The sequence below is a fragment of the Phasianus colchicus genome, chromosome 4 (assembly GCF_987193195.1).
Source record: "Phasianus colchicus chromosome 4, bPhaCol1.hap1.1, whole genome shotgun sequence".
In the NCBI taxonomy this organism is placed as follows: domain Eukaryota; kingdom Metazoa; phylum Chordata; class Aves; order Galliformes; family Phasianidae; genus Phasianus; species Phasianus colchicus.
In genome coordinates, this window is record NC_143439.1 from 17,523,406 (window position 1) to 17,546,790 (window position 23,385).

The window sequence follows — 23,385 nt, forward strand, 5'->3', positions numbered from 1 at the left end:
TAGATTTCCCAAATGGATTTTTTTTTTCAATAATTTAGTAATAAAATTCAATAGTGTAGTTCAATTATGGGATGGTATTTTTTTTTAAATCAGGTCTGGTGAAAGAATACACAATAGTGAGAGAGATATCTTTTGACTCCAGTAGAGAGTCAAGTGAATGTTGTTTTTGTGCCTGAAGAGATGTTTTGAGGAAAAAACAGAGGACCTTTGTGAAGGGGTTCAAAATAAGTTAGGAGAAGCAGAATGTCACCTGTTTGTTTATTGTAGTTCGGATTAAGAAAATTGTGCATACAGGAGGCAGGAGGGAAGCAGATACATTTACGATGTTAATGCTGTAATTGCATTAAGATCATACTAAGAAAGCATTGGAGGGAGTTGAGAAGCTGAGGTGTCAGAGCTCTCTCATAATTCACTAGAAAGTGAAATGGTGGTATTGGGCATAATCACCATGAGCAACATTAATCATCCTGTTCTCAGATCAAGCTGGCAAGTGGATAGAATACTGGAATAAACTCTGTAGGTCACCCAGATAAATGTATCTTGTGGGTTGGAGGAAAGAAAGCAGAAAGGGGGATGAAGAGGGAAATTCCAGAGTTAAGACCCCCAGGAAATTAAAAGAAAAGCATGAGGCATACTATCAAACTCCTGAATGACATTCATAGCAGACTAAATTCTGGGGTATTTCTCTTATATTCACTGCCCAGTAATGTCCTCCATGGTTTTAAAATGGGGAAAAAAGAGATGATATTTTGAGGCAAGAAGTTATATGAATGCATATGTTCTCAAATAGTTTTTGAAAACTTTGTAAACACAAACATTGAAAGGCAAGACAAAACATTTTGAAGAGTTACAAACATCTGCCTTGATCGAATGATTTCTCTATTGCATTTGTCACTGGATGAAAATCGCAGAATAGTTTGGTTGTGGAGGATTAGTGCCTAGTATTTATATAAAATTATGAACAACAGACTATTGCAAAGCTCTTGGGGTAGAAGACTAGAAGTGAGAAGTTCTCATGTCATTATACAACAAGTCCCTAGGTATGCAGGGTGCCATGGGCTGAAATAAATTATTTTGACATGACAGCTACCAGGTGTTCTCTTCCTATTTGTTTTCACACAGAAAAAATCTGAGGGTCTATCACAAATGAAGCAGAACTGATGCTGCCAGCATAAATTTTTTATTTAGAAAAGTAAATCCCAGCTGCTCTGTAGCTAAAGGTTAGATTATTTGCTTCAAAACATAGTTGAGACTGTTGTTGTGTTTTCTTTTTTCTGTTTTGTTTAAGTAAAAGTATGCTGCATCTGCTCACTTACAACAGAGAAATTTAGATTCATAAAAGTGAAGACATTCAGTTATTTAAAAATACAGAATTTACTTGAGATTAAAAAAAAATACATTACGTTCATATGCAGTAAGTGTCTACTGTAATATTTTAAGTGTGTAAGAGGTGGATCTTCACCTCCCCCCCCCAAGCCAACCTTTGTGTGCTTCCTAGGACAGAGAAATAATTTTAAATGCCTTTTATTCCCCAGTTTTGCAGCGAATACACAGCAGAGTTAACTGGCTTTTATTGAGCTTCGTACATACAAAAGCTGTCGTACACTGGTACTTATTTTTTAAATGCTTACGACAAAGTGAATGCTAAAGCATAATTGATTATTTAATGCCTCATTATAGAACAGCGCCAGTCTAGTGTGCGTATTCCTAGCTATGTTGTGGGGTTTTATCATATATATAGGAGAGAATAAATTGGATTACCTTATTTGAATCTAAACTTACTATATTAGTGTCTCGTTTTAAAATTACCTGCTTTATGCAAATTGCATAGTATAGTTCTTCTGGAACATATTTAATGGCTCGCATCATTTTCTCTTTGGAAACCATACACACCTACACATACATTTTTCATAAAATTGTGTCTGTCAGTTGATAAGGTTGTGATTATAAAACTTCCTCAAGGCTTTTTCTCTTTGTCTTTCAGCTGCATAAATTCCAGATTGTTTGCTATCTATCCTATGCTTTGATTTTAGCATGCAAAGTAGGCTGTTTGTTTCTACTGGAGAATTTATACAATGCTAATGTAGGCTGCTGCAATCTTCTACCCACTCTTCTCCTATAGGCCAGTGAATATGATGAACCTACTTTGTGATTCCAGCTTCTAAGATAATACTCATAGAAACCTCTTTTTCCTTAGATACCATATTTTAAAAGGGAACACAGGAGTACATTACTGCTTTACTTTACACCAATGCCATGATATTATAACCTTGTTAACATGGGTAAAGAAGTACCAGACTACAGCTGTTGCTCTGTGAATTATCAGCCTCTTGGGAGATTTTTAAACAATGTTATGTGTAACGTAGATTTTTTTGTGTGTGGTTTATGATGCAGAAATCATTGATTTTTTATTTTACTGCCAGATTTCAAGACTGGGATGCATGGGAAACATAGCACACTTAAATCAAAATGCATGTGTAAATTGCATCTGCATGTAGTAGTGGTCACTGGAAGAATGTGGTACACGCTACCGAGCACTGCCCATTTTCTCCCACTTCTGTGGAGGAGAATCTACCAAAACCAAACTCTCCCAGTACCAGATCTGTTTTGCTGATGCTGAAGCAAAAAATGATATGATAGTGTCTGATATTAAAATAAGAGCTGTGTAAACTTCTACTTTTTGGTTTTTAATTTTTGCTACTGACATGGTCCCAAAGACTTAATGGCTAATACTGCTTCCAATGCCAATATTTCAGAAGAATGTAATCCTGATCTTAACATTCTGAAAGACTGCAAAGTATGGTGAGAGTTGTACGTATTTTCCTTCACCCACTCTCCAAAAAGAACCACCAAACAAAAAAACACACAAAAACTGGCAGATGTTTTTGCTGTGAATGAATACAAGATTTTCAGAACAGATTGATGCTCTGAATGCAAGTTACTGTACACAGTAGAAGTTAATTAGTCTTTTGAAATTGCCGGTGTAGAAGTCATGTTTTAATTCTCATGTAGAAGAGCAGTGAGTGGTCTTTATCCCTTCCCTGTCTCTTAGGCTTTGTATAACTTTTTGTTGCTGTTGTTCTTTTGCTTCATAACACTAATGACATAAAGAGGCCTAAGCAAATAAAGCTGTTGTAGAGAGCTATCATGAGATTGATAGTCTCAGGCCTTAAAGGGCAGCCAAAGGTAATTATTGGAGAAGTTTCCCTACTCACTGAGGGACAAGAAGAGTGGTAACCCAACCCAACAATCTTGTTAGCTTTGACGGGATCGAGCAGCAGCAGTTGTCTCACTGCTCAACACTGTCACTATATGCAGCTGATTCTTTCTTGGAAACTTCTGCAGAGGCAAACTGTACTTCCTTTACTCTGATTTCCATGGACTCATACTGTTTTCACCATAAGCAATTGGAAAAGGGTGTCTCATCTTGATTGTTGATAAGTGTCTGACTCTAACAGGAATTTTAATAAAAGATGCTGAGTTACGATCTCCGTTCCAATACAACCTGTATTTAAATTTATTACAACAATTACCATGTGATTAATAAAATATGCTAGCGCAGTCACTACTTTCACACAGTATGGTAGTTAAACACAGTAAATAATTCTGAATATATATATTTATATTTATATACACATGCATATATAAAATCAGAAATTAATTTCTGATACTTTACTTGCAAAAAGTATAATAGTGTAGTTAGCTGTTAGTTACTATGAATATATGCGAAGAATTGTTATATAACTATCATAATTCAGATGTTGTATGACAAAGACATGGACAAAATTTCGAATAGACTAAATCCTTCTTCACTGTATTTTACCTTTATTAAAACCATCCCAGGACAGACTAACCTAAAATTACGTTACAAAGCCAATTATTTTGTAGATAATAATTGCCTGGAAATATTTTGTTAGTAAATTGTATCTTAATTTAAGAAATTGTATTTAAAATTGATTAGAGTTCCAAAAAATAGCTGCTAGGTAGTCTTGTATATGCACAAGTATACAGGTGTGTTTGTAAGCAATATTGGCACACACTGAGCTGAGATGCACACTATGGGAAGTATGTAATGTTATCTTAAAAATTTCTAAACGCTCTACTCTTTTGAATTTGTTTTGATAAAACATATTCCTGTTTTTTAAAGATAAGATAATCCAGACAAATAGTTTTCTTTTTTTCTTCTATGGTTCTGCAAAATATCTGACTTGATGTGTAGAGTACCAAATAGATGTTAAAATAAGGAGATATAAATATGAGACTTGGGGAAGATGAATTTGTCATGGGTAGATTGCCATCTGTTGATAATGCAGCTGCCAACAATTTGTACTGAAGAACATTTCTACCCCAGCATTGTTATTTTGTGTGAGCTTCTTCTAACATAGGTTATTTTATCTGCTATTATGTACATAATACTGTAGTAATCAAATTCTATTTATTGAATTTAATAGTCCAGAAGAATCTCAGGAAAGGAGTGATGCTGGGGTTTTCTTTTACAGATGCACTGTTTATTGACTTGAAATTTGCTGGTTTTAGTGTAGTAGGAAAATAACTTAATCATATTGTTAGTGTAATAGTGTCAGAACGATATGGTCTTTCCCAGAGTTCATTCCTGAATGTCACTGATCACAACAAACATGAAGCTTTGTGGAGATTTGTGTTGACATTTTTTTATGATGGTGTTATTGGTTTCTTAAGTACAGAGTAAGTCTTTACAAATGTAAAACTTCAGAAAATATTTCAGATTTTTCAGTAATCTTAGATCATTATGTATTGTAGATATTTATATGTCATGTTTCATTGGCAAAACCCTTATGTCTTGTACCCCAGCAGAATAACAGATTTTTGTTTGTTTTTAATTGAAAACAAAGTTTCTTATTGTAGAAAAGGTCATTGGAAATCATGGACATGTGATTTTGAATTTCTGAATGTATAGAATTCCTGTGAGATTTTGTGTATTCGGTGAATTTTGATGTTATTGTATAAGCAGGAAATATCCTTTTACCCACCTGAGATGGTGCTGTATACAGCTTAGATGCTCTAGCAAGAACTAGCACGTCCGCTTCTGACTGAAGTGTTTTACTGCATTTTGATATACCAGTGAGAGGTGCATAAGCTGAGGCAACAAAGTACTGATTTACTTGTGAAACTCACTATTTTTCATTTTTCAATTAAATAAGCAAATACTTTAAGAACACTTAAAAAAATATATCAAATACTCACCAAAAATAAATGAAAATAACTGATACTTAATTTCTTCTTTATAGATTTTGGAGATAAAAAGAGAAAGTAAAAACAAAGGTGAGAGCAGAGAAGGGAATTAGTTGTAATTTCTTTAAAATATGAAATAAAAATTGGGTAAATGACTGGAGGTGTCTAGGAACGAAAAGAAGCTGATGTTGTGCTAAGTGTCAGTTGTGTAAGAGAGGAATATCCTCCAAGAGTCTTTTATACTCAGAGTAATGCTGAGTCTAGCTCTAGAGTGGAAATAAATGTTAGCAGGAAAATAAGTGAAGAGCTTGTTCTGAAGAATAGGCAGATTTGTAGGTTTTTTTTTTTTTTTTTTTTTAAGCCCCCTTATTACATTTGCACTGTCTTAGAGGCTGACAGCCTCTAGTCACTCCCCAGTCCTGCAGGTAATTTCTGAGACACACAGGTCATCTACAGCGTTATCTGTCCCTGTCATCCCCAGTCCTCCTGGTTTTGCATCTGACATTGAGATATAACCAGTTCAGTGGCTTGTGTCAGAAAAGACCACTTTCTTTGGAACGAGAAGACAAAGATACAAGTATAAAATCTTGCCTCTAGCAAGGTCATCAGAAAAATTCTCCTTGATTTCACAAAAGATGCATTTCTTCTTAGATGCTAATGAGTACAAAGAAGGTAAACAAAATATAAGTATGAATGTGGAGCTGTATGTTGAAAGAGAAGATAACTCCCCCCTCAGATCTCTTTTGTTCACTGCGTGTTTGAATTGCTGAGATTGTTTGTTTTCCTCTGTACACATTCCAATTCTGACAGCTTTTTCTATTGTCCTGCTTTTAATTGTAATATATGGGTAGATGGAGGCGCATACTTAGCTGACAAAGTTCTCTTCAAGTATTTCTAAGTGGGGCACATTGAAGAAATGTAAGTTGTTAGGTTTTTTGGTTATAGTCATCTGTATTAAGTTCTTCCTGCTATTTCCTCCTATCTTAGCAAAAACTAATTATTTGAAGGTTTATAGACTGCTGCTGCCAAATGGTCTCACAGTTAGTAACAGAGTACAGAAATGAAACAGAACACTAAACCTTGGGGATTCACCTGGCCTCCTTTGCAAGCCAGGTTGGTTCCCACAGTGTCAGATAACAATTAAAGGAATTGAGGTTTGAAGGTGGCTCTGTAGAGGTCAAACTGAAAGTAATTTTCAGTATCTAAGTGCCATACCTTAGCATAGAAACAGAGCATAAATACTAGCACATAGGATAGCGTTTAAAAGTTACTTTCTTATTTCTTAAGAGATATTTTAGTTAATACCCTTCTGTTACAGTCTCCTTAGGGTCTTGATTGTACAGTCCTGTGTATATGCTTAAATTCATACCTATTAGGAAAACTCCAACATGAGAACCTTTCCACTTTGTTAGAGAGTTAACATATATGTTCTTTCATTAAACATAGTAGCATCATTTGCATTTATTTGTCACATAATGAATGTAAATATTTCCTGTTGTCTTCCATCTAAAGATCTCAAACCACCAAGTGCTGTCCGCTGAGCTGCTAAAGTGCAGCTGCAGCGTTCTTATCCCCTGTAAAGTAAAATAGTTTCAATTGGAGAGATTTAAGCTTTCTACTCCACCATAGGGAACGGTTTGCTAATTGGAGCACCCTGTTGGGAGAATCAAATCCCCTGAGGCTAAGTGTGAAAATCATACTGCTTTCTCATGTCCTGGGTGAATGTTTTAACAGCTGAAGTCTTGGTTATGAATTCTTAGGGCTTAGGTTGACACACCTCTCTTTCTCCTTTCTTTCTGCTATCTTGAAAGGAAAACCTTTTACTCTGCGCCCTGCCTTTTGTGGATTCCATTCTGACATCCCTCCTACTTCTCACCCTCAACAAAAAGCGATATGCTTACCCCAATGGATTGCTTGCAACTGCATACGTCCTCAAAGGCACTTCTGAGCACTTAGTACTCATGATTTTACTGAGAGGGAAGTACCTAAACATTTTCAGAAGCAAACCCTTGTTACTTGAAAAGGTGAAATTGATTTCAAACAGGTGAACTTATCTGTCCTGTGCAGTATAAACATCTCTGCAATGCTTATTGCCTGCTGTTAAAGTAAACAGGCCTGAGTTTAAAGAAAACAAATATAATCCATTTTCACAAATAAAGGTATTTAACTTCATAATTTTGTCATATTTTCTAGAAGGCTCAGGTCATCTTGGCTGATGTTTATTTGTTCTCTTGCATTGCTCTATTCCTGCCCTGGTGTTTCTGAATACAAATGAAATTATTTTAAAACAGGCTGTTACAATCCAAACATGCTATTGATGAACATAAATAGAACACAAAACGCTCTTATGAAAAAAGCTGTTTTTGAAAAAATTAGATTTGAATTACAAGTCCAGTGTTATCATTTACTGCATTCAGTGGGAAACTATAAATTGTTTACAAGTTCAGAAAGCTTCTCATTTCCTGTTGAATGCATTGCGTTAACTAAAATAGGGCAGTGAGTGAGAGCCCTAACCCTGCAGAAGGGAGCTCTGAACTTGTTTATCCTCTTTTGGGAATTTCTCCTGAATTACATGTGGTGTATAAGAAGGGCAGATTTTTATCTACTAAATGACTACAGGATACTTCAACAGGGAAGAGAAAGAAGGATTGAGATGAAGAGGATACCTGCTGAAGTGAGCGATGATAACATGGTGAGATTTTAGTACAAAAGTGTAAAGGAGATCAGACAGTAATGTTTAATGGAAAGGTTATTCATCATGCTATACATGCTTTATTAGTTCCCATTTGCTCCACAAATCTAATTAATGGGAATAAGTGGTTGAATTTTAATTTTAAGTTATTATAGTGAGCAGTCTTGTTTGCAGACAAATTTGAGGATTCCTTACAGAATAATTGCAATGTAATGTTATGCTAGTTTGAAGGTATTGCACATAAATAAGGATAAAGGTCAATACGCTCAAAAGACAGTAGCTTAAGGGCAAACAAGAACACTGCTTGAAGAATGCAGAGGTTTCTGTTAAAGATCTGGGCAAATTAAGCATTCAAAGCATCTTTTGAGGGGAGGGAAAAAAGCAAACCAACAAGATTCCTAACTTTTTGATAACGAAATGCAAAAATTTTGGTATGAGGTCAAAACAGCAGGGCTCGTTACAATTGAAACTTCATTCATTGATGCAATGGCATTTATTTATGCAACAGGAAGAAGCAAGAACAGCTGACCATCATATCATTCAAACTTTCAAATTTAATATTTCATTTAGCCATTGGCTAAGATGACCCCTTTGGAGTTTTATTTGTGCCCATAGAGTACCATTACTTTTCTTTTAATCTTTCTTTGCCCCAGGAAACATTTCAATTGAGTTTTGCTCTTTGTGCAAAGAATCAAGAGCACTGAGAGCCAATCTCATTTCCTTTCTTTTTCCTTTTAATTCTATATTTTAATAGATTTATGACCCACTGTGCTAATACTGGAGTTACTGTAAGAACATGTTAAAATAAAAATATGTATTTGTTGTGCCAGTCTGCTAAATTGTCAACATCTTTCAAGAGTTTATTAAATTTCCTAACATCAGATCTCACTTTCACCATCTGATCTGGAATCTTGTCTTGGATAAGACCTCTGCGCTTCCCATTGCCTTTCTCTTTCATTGTTTTACTCGTCCTTTCAGGCTTTCATTAACTTCTTCATTGCTCTTTCCACTTTTTTTTCCTTGGCCAATAACTGTAACCTGTTTGTCTCCTTTTAATTCTATCACATTGTCTTAAATTTCCTGCCTTTTCCCCATTCCACTATTTTCTACCGTTATTGTAACTTTTTTTTTTTTTTTTTTTTTGCTATATTTTTCTGTTATTTACTTCTACTTGCGGTCCAGGTTGAATAAAGCCATAGTTCAGTAATGCAGTGACAAGAACTTGCAGAAATCTAGGCACAGTTGAAAGAATTTGGGAGAGTGGTTTGGATTGTGGGGGGGTTTTTTTGGTTGTTTTTGTTCATTTGTTTGTTGTCTTCGCTTCTTTTTCTCTCTCTTTTTTTTTTTTTTTTCTTGTCAATGGCAAAGAGTAAGTAGTTCTTCACTTAATGTTGTTTCACTGTTGTATGTTCAGCATTCTGGTAATATCTTTCTCTTAGATGAATTGAAGCAGTTGTTTGATGCAGTAGTGGTACAACTAAGCTCAACAACTTTTTCTTTAAAGTAAGCTTTGGATTGGTAACATTATAAAATCAGGATCTTTGCTGAAAGATAACACCTCTAGCAATCTCAATCCTGAGATGCTGGTTCAGAATTAACTCAGAGGGAAGTGTACCATCTGTTGCTAAAACCTAACACTAAGAGCTAAAGCAATTTCTAGCTTAAAGGGAAAATGTGGGCCTGAAGTTAGCCAATTAAGGGAAGCAGGGAAAAACATAAAAATAGCTTCTAGTCCTTTGCTTCTGCCTGATGCTGGCTGCCAGTACAGACAGCGGAGAGAATTGACACTGCAGAGAAAATAAACTGCACAGAAAGTTTTCTCGAATACCCAAAGTAAACAAATGAGAAAGGGCAAATACTGTGTCTTTGTTATTTGATTTAGAATAACTGTACTGTGCGATGTAAAGGCTCATTTATGGTATTTAAACTGTTACTATTTCTTCAGTGCTTCATAATCAAGACTCATTTCTGTGCCAAAAGTGCATCTTTGGATAACTAGCTCACTAGACTAGACAAGACAGCTAATCTGCCAAGCCTAGAAGATGATTCAAAGTTTGTTGCTCATGCTTATTTATGGTTTGGGTTAGCTCTAATATTTTTATTTGTATGGTGTAGATAATGCAGAAAACAAACCAAATAAGTTATAGCCAGCCTTGTTTTCAGTTTCGCTCAGAGGAGAAAAAACACTGCAAAATCGGCAAAGTAAGAGTTAGAGGCCACTGCTGCTTGAGATTAAATAGATTGCTCCAGCTTGCTTTCCTATGCCATATCTTCAGATATTGCAGTGATAAATCTACTATAACTGTGGGACCTGGATAAATGCAGATGTGACCTTTTGTTTACAGGGTATCAAGGGAAATCTTTATGAGACCACAGAAGTGTTTCAAAAGGTTTAGAAACATTATGAGATGGTAAAACGTGTCCCCCGTGGATAATTTTGGCAGCACAGATTCAACACTATTTCTCAATGAACAGTGCCCTTTCTGTAGAGATTTGAACAAGCCATTTGGCAATGATGTTTGAGAAGCAGTTTTGGATAATGTAATTCAGGGCAAACTGAACTGTGCTGTTTTAATTAAGCAGGATTTTAATGTTATTAAAAGATTGACTTTAAAATATTTAGGTATGTACAGATGTTGATGCTAGTGCAATGAAAGATGAAGTAGAAAAATAACATTTCTGTTTTAACAAGAAAAAGAGTCAAATTTGGCTATTTTTTATACTTCCTCTAACTTCCATTGCTTCTAAGTGTCTGGTTATAATTAAAAGTAGGGACTTGAATCAGCTTGATTAAAACTCCAGATTGTGTTTTGTTACTCAGGATGAATCTACTGATTATACAAACACAAGATAATATTCTGAGCAGGAATGGACCATTGCTGCTGAATTATAGGCAGAAAAGTTTAAAGTCTGTCCTGCCACATAAAAGGAAATGACTGTAAAGTACAGAATAGCAGCAGTTGGTTGGGACTCAGATTTTTTATTAAAACTCCAGTTCTGTGCAGAAATTTTTTGTAGTTTGTTTTGTCAATTTAAATTATATGCACCTTGTGATTAGATTTCTGGCCTGCAGAAAGGTACTGATTAGGTATAGATTTATTAATTATCTATATATAGCTAATTTTCTGTAACTGACAGCCTTGGTAGAAGAGGATCAGATTAGAGAATATTTAAGCAAACTGGACATATATAAGTCCACAAACCCTGATGCAATGCACCTCTGAGTGCTGAGAGATATTATTTCTCAGCCTCTGTTAATCTTTGATTGATCACATCAGTTGGAGGAATTGTCTGAGTAGTGCTGAAAAACAAATGCCACTTCTGTGTTTAGAAGGGCAGGAAAGAGTACACAAGGAATCAGTTAGCCTCAGCTTGATCTCTGGGAAGCTGATAATGCAGTTTATCTTAGAAACCATTGCCAGGCATGTGAAAGTTAAGGAAATGATTGGAAGTAGTCAGAAAGGGGACCTCCGCTTCACTGGCCTGGTAAATGACCCAAATAAAAAATGACCACATAAACCCTATATATGGAAATTGAAGGAGTGTAGTGGAGTAGTGCAGTATCCAAAGTCATGACCTCTGACACAACTAGTAAGGAGGCACTGATTTAGACAGCCTTTTAGATCCAAGTTTACGAACTTTGAGAAATGCTTAAGTATGATTTTAACTATATTGGATAATAAGGATATGTTACCTGTCCTGTCAATTGTAGGGATTCCAGTCATCAGCACTTACTAGAGTTTTGCTGCAATTATTTTATTAATGTACAAATCACAACTGTACTTCATTATTAATAGGAAAAAAATCTAGTAAATACTTAAACTTAGCATTGCAAATATGAAATAAATATGACAAAGTCAAAGTTACTGAAAACCTGGCTGCAAAAGAGCATGTAGGTAACAGAGGACTTGAAAACGTCTCTTTGGGGTTATAAACCCATGCTTAGATAGTCTCTGATGAATTTAGGACTATATTTTGTAGTGAGGGGGGAAAAAAGCATCAGAAATAAATAGGCTATATGTAGATTCTTCTAATGTTGTTGTCTGTACAAAGAGACTCATTCTTAGTGGATTTAACTACCTCAGTAATATCATAACTGCAGCCAGATTTGTTCTGTAATTTCAACTTTGTTGTTCTGAAAGTGTTTTGTGCTGTGTGCAAGGTACAAGCGTGGTCGTTTGGCTTTGTGACTCTTACTCGCAGTTGCTACAGCAACAGGCTTCTGCAGGGAGAAGATTATCTGGCGAACATTACCATGCGTGTTTGCTGTACAGCTATGTAAACAGATGTAAATTAACTTTTAACATTGCAAATAAGGCAACATCTGGGGCTGTTGTTTCTGTTACCCTCTGTCATCCACCATGCTGAGCATTCACCTCCCACCAAAACAAAGTGTGAATGTTCCTAATAGGTATTTCTTGGTTCATGAAAGGAATTGTGAATCTAACTGCTGATTTGCGGTGCTAGCGCCTGGCGGGGATAGTCTAAAGATCCCGGTTCTCTATCATATAAACTCCTCTGGTTCTTAAGTTTTTGCCAGCAAACTCCTTTTGTATAAATTTGGCTGGGAAGACGGTTAGTGAGCTGCTGCTATGCTGATGGTACTGGTTAGTGATCATGCAGGACATGATGGTGCTTTACTGCTATATTAGAGCCATCAGAAAACTAAGGTTCACAATAGGCTGAGTGAGTTGTTTCGTATTTGCTGCTTTCCATTATGTTTCCAACGGTATCTCATTGAATTTTATGGTATGAAAATAAAATATATATTCCCAATATCAAGACGCTACTGATCTGGTTATGTGGTTTTCCTGGGCTTTGAGATATAAAATGTCAACCCATATTAGGTAGTTTTGTGGGTGTTGCTGTGTTAGTTCACAACCTTATCTGTTAGTGGCCTTACATATATCAATGTGACATATCAACAAAATGTGTAATTCTTTCATACTAACTAAAAGCAATCGGTTTAAGAAAAGTGCCAGCCTTTCTTGCTCCAACTTATGATCTCAGAAACTAAATTGTTTGGAAATGAAGCAGATGGAAACTCCTTTAGACTATGGATGTAGGCATAGGAGGGAGAGGAGCACAGCCTAAGTCACCTTCCAGGGTGAACAATGCTTCTTTGGTTTGAAATCTTCTGCTGAAAACAGCATCAGCCTCACAGATACATTTGTTGTGATTCACCAGCATGCCCGTGGTGTGGGAGTAGAGAGAAGAATGATAGAAGAATAAACTTGATCTTAATGTATTGGTCTGACCTACCTGCTGATATTTATTCATTTCTGAGCAAAACGGCTAGCATCGTGCTGTTCCCATGTTCTCTGATGGAAATAGTATGCAAAAAAGGAATGCTGCATGCAATTCGTTTTTCGCCAAGAAAGTAAGGTGAAGCTTGGGAATCAGTTTTGCTATTAAAAGCATAAAAGTATTTATATTGTCACTATTTTTTTCTTTGAAAAGAAATGAATTTGTAATAAGTGAGATTGAAATACTAAAATAATAAAGAAAATCTCATCTATAGAATACCGCAGTTCTTTGGGAATTGCATTCCTGTGTTTTCCATACTTACCTAGAAAATTACTTTTTCCCCATTGAAGATTTCAATATAGCAGTTGTAAAATAAAGATAAAAACCAGTGTTGAGTTAATATGTTTTTCTGAGTGGAATCAAAACTTGTATTAATCCAATCACATTATTGCATTCATTGTTTGATTGTTCAGGGTTTTTTTTTGTTTTTTTTTCTGAGTGCATATCATAATTGTTCCCTTGTTTCAAGTCTGAAGTTCTCCCTTTGGTTCTTACATATTCGAGGCACCCAGTATTTGGTTTGTTTGCGTCATCTTTTATCATGCTGATGTTGGGCTTTTTAATACTGACAGCAAAAATGCCAGCTAACAGCCACGTTAGCTTCGTATAAATATATGTATCTGTATTTTTAAACACTACCATTTCTGAAATAGCTGAATCTGTTCATGCACCTGACACATTGAATCTTTGATACTGATTGCAGAAGGAGTTGTAGAGTAAGCTATAAAATTGCCTCTTCCTTTATTTATTGTCGTGGTAAAGCAAGATAAAAAGGATTTCATTTTCAAGATAAATTGGGAAGAGAAACAAGGAATATCTCAGTACCTTGTCATTTCACCTAGGTAATATTTCTGCCACAGAATTATTAGAACTGGTCTTGCTTACAGGCAGGACCAATATGTCATTGTCTAATCATGAAAAATTTTAAGTGTAAGCAAACAGTAGTTTGCAGCTTTCATCATGAAGATGTAAGTGTCATGCATAGTAGATTATAAAAGTCAGTCTGTTGTATTTTCATTTTCACACTGTGAAATCAGATTTTTCTTTTTTTTCAATGGGAAAAAGCATTATAGGAAATAGAGGAATCTAACTTTAAAATTCAATGCTCAAAATACGTATTTTTTTCCTCGTCGAAGAATTTAGTGTAAGAGTCATAAAATAAAGATAAAAATCAGTGTTGTATATTCTTTTGAGCTGATATAAATTGGTAATGCTTGCAAATATTTGGCAGAAGTTAACATTCTTCTCTTTTTCTCACTCAATATCAAGTAAGAGCACTACTTCCTGTCTGCCTTTTAGAGAGCTAACAATATCATTCCAGACAGGCTGAGTGAAGACTGATTTATTTATTTTTTTTCTACACATAGAATCATTTAATAAAACCCTTTTCTGAGCAGGCCCCGGTTGTGATCAGTTACAGTAAAAATAGCCTCTTCCTAAAACAGATGTATTTTAAACAGAAACAAATCAAGTGTTCAAGCAAAACAGGGTAAAAAATATCTGAAATATTTCTCATTCTGAGAAATTTCATATGCCATTCTAGGATTCTACCTATCAATTTTGCCATAGGCTTCATGCTTGACATTGGTCAGATGTTTTAATATTTTTGCACCTCATTATCTAACTATGTCTATTTATGAAAATGATATGCAAACAATTTATTTTTACATTATTTGCATGTCTCACTTATTTTCTTTAATCTACTTTTAGATGCAGTATTTTTCTGTAGAGTGGTGTAATGATAAATTACAGTGCAGCCTGGAATTGCACAGAAGGGAAACACTCTGTTATTTGTTGGACATAAGACTGTTGTTTTGTTAGCAATATTCTCTAGTTTTCAAATGACTTGCAAATGCAGTATCATATGTTGTATCTTAAAACTGCACCTTAATCTGCAGTGTAACACTCCTTAGAACCTCACCACCCCAAAAAATCACACCAATAATGTTTTTTATAAATTGAGGATTTCTGCACTTAGATTGTTTAAAGTTCTTCTAGGTGTTGTGTGTATTTGTTTGTTTTTAACATGCTGTGACAGTTTCTATATTTCCTGCTTTTTGGTTGGGATTATGATAGAAATTTCACAATTGTTTTCATTTATTCAATTGTTTTATATATATATTTTATAGTCCATTTGCTTTAATGTATAACACTGGAAGAGCTGGGCACTATCATAGTCTGTGGTCCATAAGCATAAACCAATTGAATTATGTCCCAGTTTATGTGACAGACCAGATAAGTCTGATTGATAGATTCGGAGCAGCAAGAACACAGGAACTGCCATTATAACATTCTTCACAGTAATGCGAGTGCTATCATTAAGCTACGCACACACTTCCTGTCGTGATTCTTTTTTTGATAAAGTTACCCAAGTGTCTTGAAGGTGACATGAGGATGTTTCTGGGGAAAGAACTTCAAAAGCTGTAGGGAAGGCCTAGTTTCTTATGTGGCCTTTATAGGAAATGGTTCAAATGACATCCATAGTTATATATGTACAAGAGAACATAATAAATGATGCAGCCAAAGAGGTTAGTTCTCAAAATGAATTTGAAGGCCCAAATTCTGTTTTCAGAGCTGAAAATTTATTAAAAGGTGTACTGTAGTCACTGTGCTTTTGGAAGTTTCAGTTAGACAAGTTGCTTTTGTTCAAAACCCAGTGTAGACATAACAAACTGCTGTGGATGTTTTCCTTCCCTGGTCTAACCCTCTCATTTTGTCATTGGTAAAAGATGAAATATCTGTGGTTTATAAATAGATGAATAATTGTAGCTGTACAAGTAAATTCAAATATTCTTGCACAAAACTTCATATATAGTTCAGGACACAGGAGGGCCACTAAGATGATCAGACGGCTGGAGCACCTCTCCTGTGAGGAAAGGTTGAGGGAACTGGGTTTGTTTGGAGAAGAGAAGGCTCTAGGGAGACTTCACTGTGGCCTTCCAGTACTTGACGTTAGCACATAAACAGGAGGAGGAGCGGCTGTTTATATGGTGGATAGTGATAGGACAAGGGGGAATGGTTCTAAATTGAGACAAGGGAGGTTTAGGTTACATATTAGGAGGAAGTTTTTCACAGAGGCTGGTGATGCTCTGGAACAGGTTGCCCAAGGAGGTTGTGGATGCCCCATCCCTGGAGTCATTCAAGGCCAGGCTGGATGTGGCTCTGGGTAGCCTGGTCTAGTGATTGGCAACTCTGCGCATTTTAAGGGGGCTGAAACTAGATGATCATTGTGGTCCTTTTCAACTCAAACCATTCTATGATTCTATGATTGTATGAAGGAGAAACAAACATGCAAAGAAAACCCATGTAAACTGAAATGACTTGCACAGGCCTCCTTGAAATTTTATTTAGTTCCAACTGTCAGACGTATCAGTGGTATTGTTCATGACTACTTTAGGCATAAAAGGAAGTGAAGATTTTTAGTGACCATAGAATTACTTAAATTAGAAAAGACCCTTGAGATCACCAAGTCATGGCAATTGAGCTGTACAGTTAGTTGGTTTGTAGCTTGCCGTCTAGATGTGCCCCAGTTGCCAGAAGTGTTAAGCAGAACAACATGCAACTCTGGCCTGACACTTGGGCAAACTCTCGCATTGCAGAATTGTAAATTTTAAATTCAGAGTTTTGTTGCAGTAATTGCCTATTATGGTGCACTGATTTACTCTTACGCAGACATTTCCTACTGGGTAGCCATGCTTATGTTCCTAAGGATCTATTACCAGATGTTTATAAGCTGGTTGTTCGCTGTGTCCTTGCAGAGATAAGTTATGTTTGCTTAGTGGAGAGTATGACAGCTGATGAGGTATACATGGAAAATAAAAGTAGGCAGTATTTAGTTAACTGGTTAATACGCCAAGAGAAATAATTGCTAAACTGCATATCCAACTTAGAATATAGTATACTGAGAAAAAATGTGAATTAAGAGAACATGAAAATATAGTTTATTTTATAATTTAGGGAATGATTTGTTACCATACAATTTTAACAATATTTAATAATGCTTTCAATATTGCTTGCATTATAACTTGTAAGTATGAAAACGTGCCCATATAAAGTATTACCAAATATGTCTTAAGTATCCGAGAGGAATTCTTTTATTAGTCATTATATCTTCAAATGTAATTTGTTAAAATTGCATCGTTTATATAGTAGTGTAACTTACCTGTTTTATCATCATAAACCTGAATGCCTTATTAGGCTGCTGAGTGCAATCCCTGTGAGATACTGGTTTTATTTTTACAACTGTTTTGTGTACAGTCTAGAGAAAATGACTTAATATATCCAATGTTTAAATTTGCAATTTATAAAAGAGAAAATGTAAATTTATATTCAGAATAAATGTGAGTAGCTTGCACGGGAAGCATATGGATAAATACTAGTTCATTCTCTTGCTCATCACAGCACTGTTTGTCTTATGAGAACTCAGCTTAGTGGAATGGTGCAAACTGCATATCTAGAGAATTAGATGGTGTTTTCCTTAAGAAGCTGTGAAAATCAACAAGAATGTGGGTTTCCACCTCGCTTTAGGGATTGAAATCTCAGATGCAAGATTTGTTTTCTTTTACTCCTGCCTTTGTCAAACCTTTCTCCCACACTTGCTTCACCCCAGAAAATTTCCATGGTGTCGGGAGATTAAATGAATCTCTTACAAGCGTGTAAACCAGAGAGATGGAGTTATAACTGTCAGTATGGGGAAAAGCAAAAGATAATGACTTGAAACAGGTAGGAATCAGATTTATTTGTTTTTCTTTAAAAAAAGAAAAATTCAAATTATTTCTTCCATATATGTAAAGGAGCAGTGGAGCAGATTCTTTCCAGCTTTCTGTACTGGCCACTACAAAGTGGGAGATTAATAATCAATAATCTATTCTAATGAATATTTATTTAAATATTCAGTGAGCTCTCAGGAGAAACTGGCATATTACTCTGAGTATTCTATAGCTACATCCCAGAGGATTCCTCTGGAGTGTAGGTGGCAGAAAAGCTGGGATATGTCTCAATATATCAGATCAGTAGCTTGTGCTCTTAATTCCCAGGGAAGTATCCTACCCAGATTAAGCTCTTTCTTCTTTTTCTTCATTTTTTCCCCTCTTTATTAAGAGGTTCTTAGCTGATATAAAGCAAATATTGGCATAAAGGAAAAATGATCTTGTACTTAGCTCTTTGGTGAAAAATATTGATGCTTTACTATTGAGATAGTAACCTGAACAGCTTGATTAACCTGAGAATTGTAGAATATTGACATAAGACTTGGACTAGGTATGTTTTTGTGTATTTTCTACATTATTCTAATCACAGCAGACCTGTAGTAGACAATTTCATAATTGTTTATTAACTGATTTCTTTGAAAGAGTATAACTTGGGCATCTTGGATACAGTTTGCTGAGATGCTACAACTACCAGTAGCTTCTGCCTGCAAAGAACGCATCAAACATTTCTACATAGCATCTATATTTGAAAGTGTGATTTATTTATAGTGCAGGCAGTTTGCCAAAATACCTAAGAAATACGAATGCAGAGTTTTCTGCAAATAGGATAGACACAACTTAAAATCTAAAACAAGTATTAATTGGCTTACACACACATAAAAATGTAGAATTTGAGCTTTTATGTTCACCACTAGCGCTAGTAAGACGCCAGAAGAGCTTTCTCTGACCAGGAGGCGTTAATCAAATAGGGAGGGTTCAGCTTTCCCAGGTCTCTGGCTTGCATCCTCAGGTTGCTGACTTGCCTTATCCCACCAGCTTCACTGGCACAGATAAATAGACTTGACAGTTCCTGACTTACTCCGAAGCTAAATGAGGCTGCCTTTATGTTTATTTTTTTTCTTTTGGATTTTTTTTTTTTTTGTCCCTAGCCACTACCACCGTGCTGCTTCTTGGCTTCTTGCTCACTCCCTTCTCCTAGGGGACTGGGAGAATATACCAGGAAAGAAAGAGAGACAGTCCAGATAATGACAGGTTAATATGGAAAATGAAGCCTATGCACAGAAGGAAAACAAGGTCTGTTCGTTACTTTGTTTTTGTAGGCAGATGTCCAGCTGCTTTCCTGGAAGCATGGCCTTAGGACATGTAACTGTTGCTTGGGAGGAGAAATGCCATAACCACAAAAGCTCTCCTTAAACCTTCTGTGAGCATCTGTTTTGGGGCAGTGTCACATGGTATGGGACATCACTCTGCTCAGTTTGGGTCAGTTGGCCCAGTTGTGTCCTATCCCAGCTTCTTGTGCATCCCCTGCCTGCTTGTTGGTATGGGAGGGGACAGAAAGCCTGGCTGCTGCTCATAATAGTCAAAATACAGGTAACTCTGTCCTAGTCACAAACTCACAATGCACAGCATTGTATGGGCTACTATGGGCTCCATCTCAGTGAGACTCAGCTCTCTTCTCCATGCTGGTGTTTTGTCTCTTGAAGCACAGTGTTGTTAGTAATCCCATCTCAAGAAGCCCTTAGGCTCTAATTTTACCCTTCCAATCTCACTACAGATTTTCTCACAGCTCGATTTTTGGCTATGTGACTGAAGGTTATGTAGGTGGGCCTCAACAGAGCCTCGGTCCTTGTTATGAAGGCTGCTTGATGCCAGAGATGGATATGTGGGGGAAAGGACCTCTCAGCAGTGTTATGGAGATAGGGGAGTACACAGTTTTATGGAATCAATTTTGTTGCAAATCAGTCTGCCACCCATTATTTCCTAAGTGTTTTGTTGTTTGTTTGTTTGTTTTTAATAGTCAAAACAGGATTAAATCATCTCCAGTCTGAACAGCCGGGTGCTTTATTCATTATAGTAGACTTTCTTTCCCTTGGGAAAAATGCAATGCTTGCTGTCATGCAGAGTTTTCAGTTATGAAGAGTATCTCATTTTCAATTACCTAAATAAAACATTAGTTATTATACGAAAAAGCACTGTCTACAGGCATAAACATCCATTTTGCATGCACAGAAAAGACCTTCACAGCTTGAGCATATTAGGTATAAGGGATAACTCTGATATTCTCTTTCTTCTGTGTGGGGCCAAAAATCAATGAAAATCCATGAACATTTCTAGTGTTAGCTTCTTGGACCATCTGCCCTGCTACTGAAGTCCATCCACAGAAAAGATGAAAAAAATGCATCTGAGCAAGGGATTCTCTGACAGATTAGCAGCAGTGTTATTCTCCATACTCTTTCCTATGTGAATATAGCAGGTGTGTGCTCTGTGTGTTTGTTGTGTATAATGAGATGTGTCACTTTGTTATTGGCTTTACTTGTGTTCTTATGTTCACTGAATGCATCTTTACTCTCTTTTTAGTCTAGTAGAGGTTTCTGAATACTTTTCCTTTCATATTTTGAATTTCAATATAAGTCAGGAATAGATAGTGGCAGTTTTGATTTTAGGTAGCGCAATAGAGCAAGTTTAGAGTAAATCTATGTTACGGTTGTCAAAACCAAAGTAAAGTAATAGAAGAAAAGTGATATGCTAAGCATGTTTGGGATGAGTACTGGGGAATGATTGACTATGTAATAATTTGGGTTACAGTATCCTTCACAACCTCTACAGCGGGTACACTTTGCACATTACCTGAGGCACAGGCATTAGTGCAGGCTCTGCCAGGTGAGCCAGAACAAAGCCTGCCTCTGGCTAAACCAGCAGGGATGCTGCTAAGCTTGTTTCCACTTGGAAGATATTCTGCATATCTTACAGTAAACATAGAGAGATGATTTACAGAAGAAGATTAATCTGCAGATGTAAAAAATGATTGATGAGAATCCAAAGGTGCTTGACATTCGGTACTTACATATACAGGAAGCATATAGCATAGTAAGTCAAATTATGCAATCTTGTTGATGAACTTCACGGCAAGCTCACCGGCTTTTTTTCTCTTCAGTAATTCATTTGTAAATGTTCAATGCCCACAATTTGGAAGTGTTCAGTGCTTAATTAGAAATTTGCATTAATGAAAGGTGTGCTGTTAAAGGAGTATCTCTATTTCATTTATAAGTTAGTTGCTGATTTCATTTTTCTCTCCCCGTATCTTTTTTTAGATTTGATTAATCTTACCAAATTACCTTCAATGAAGTTCTCTCTGAATTACAGGACTGTAAGTGCACCATTACAGTTTTAAGTTCAAGTATCAGCTCTTGTGATAAATTTCAGGAGATATTCAGAGCTCAAGTCATTCAGTAAAGCAGATATGTTTGACTAGCACCACAAAAATTGGAGGAGAGGACAGAAGCAAAGAGTCATGAGAGAGAAGAAGCTACTGGGAAAACTACTTAATTGTTCTTATATCACTGACAATCATCCTTAATTTTTGACATTAGGAAGATCAATTCAATTGTCAGGGTCAGTAGGACAGTAGAAAACTTATGCAGGGTTTAAAGGGGTTTTTTCTCAAGTTCAGTATTTCTAATATTCAGTGTTACTAGTAAGATGTGACTGAAATACTTCCTTGTACTATTTGCTAACAGCAAGTTTTAAGGTGAGACTTCAGCAAGTGATACAGAGCTGAAAATAATTTATTTTAGTAGAGGAAGCTATTTAACCTGAGTGCAAGCTCTGCAATACATGTCTTACTGTATGAATTGTGGCCAAGTAGATCCTTGAAGTGTAACTTGAAAAAACCTTCAGAAGAATGATTGTGTTGGATCTTCACTTTTTTCTTCTTTGTAATAGGATTTGGGGATACTTGGGGGTTTCCATGAAAAAATGATAAATGCGGGCAAATTTATATACTCCCATTCAAAGATATTATTAGTACTCATAAGTTACTATTATTAGTACTCATAAGTTACTATTAAGGTCAATTTTATTTTTTTATTTATTTATTTTCCCGGGGATTATGACTTATTCTGAGTGGTGACTATCTACGGTGCCAAAGTTGAATTTCTACCTTGAACTACAGTGTGTTTCCTACTTTCAGAAATGGAAAAACAGTTAATTTCCAAGGCAGTGCATAGCCTACACCCTAGATAAATAGTTAATTGAAACTAAAGTCAGTTTGGTTGTTCTTTCATTGCTAAGCATATACTTTGGGAGTGACCTATACAGGCAAAGGAATGCCTTTTAGTCTTTACATTCCAAAGTTAAAAACAATATTCATTTGCATTCAATAAAGGAAGTAGACATGTATTAGTGTGATTCTAAAAGGTGACCTGAAATAGAAATTCTGTGTTCCTTTCCTGCTGGTGAAAAAAAAAAAAAAAAAAAAAAAAAAGAAAGAAAGAAATTTTGGCTGTTGCTTGTGCTTTAAAGGGATGCTTCTCAGTACAAAAGACTTGTATGGATAATTTGCAGAACATTTGTTGCTCCTTCAGTGAGAGGAACTAAACTTAAAGCCTATCTTGGTTTGGAATTATTTGGTGTTTTAGCAATTACTTTCTGCTTTAACAGATTGAGCTAAATGTGATTAACCTTCTTTATCTGATGCTATGTCTCCTATGTTTAAAACACAGTGATAATTTCAGAAATTTGACTGGTATCTGGAAGATTGAAATATAGGAAAGGTGGAAGTTCTGTGGCACAATTTGTACTTCTACATTGCCTTCTGTCTCTGCTCATTTTAGTAATCCTGTGCTTATCTGCTTTAGGATTTTAGTACATAATTATGCTATATTATAATTCTAGGTGGTACCCTACATTAAGGGTAGTTTGAAATGTAATAGTGTTATGTCCATGGTCATCGCTTTGTCCCTTCTGATTACAATGGAAAATCTCGAAAGCAAGAAGACATTGAAATAGCATGCTTAGGAGAAGCTGCTTGAACAGGTTAGTGTTCTTCCTTTTGGATGAAGGCGCAAAAAGGAAAAAATGGAAATTGGTGTATCGTTGCATCTTTTGTGTTGAAAGTGGTCCTGTGCACTCTAGTAGATGTTAAGACTATTATAAACAGAATGTGTATGTGAGGAGGAGCAGGATGGATATTTCTTATTTAAAAGGAACAGGAAATTCAGTATGTATGCTTCTATACCACTCTAAGTATCACATAGATTGCTTTGACCTTTAAAAAGCAGTGGACATGAAAGCAATATGCAGTAGGATTATCAGCTTCAAAGCCAAAGCCAAAATAATCAAATAAGTGCTATATTCTATTAATACATACATCGCAGCACCCAGTGGCAGTGTAGCAGACTGCAGTAGGGGCAGGTGTATGGGTGAGTAAGTATATAACATTTCACTTTTTTTTTCTCTGTACAACAT

The 23,385-nt window shown here is 35.9% G+C and overlaps 1 protein-coding gene across 5 annotated transcripts in view; it reads left to right on the plus strand.

The window, feature by feature from the left end:
• The window catches only part of CCSER1 (coiled-coil serine rich protein 1), a 613,005-nt gene that overhangs the window by 413,299 nt on the left and 176,321 nt on the right, over window positions 1-23,385 (plus strand). The gene's annotated exons all lie outside the window — the stretch shown is intronic.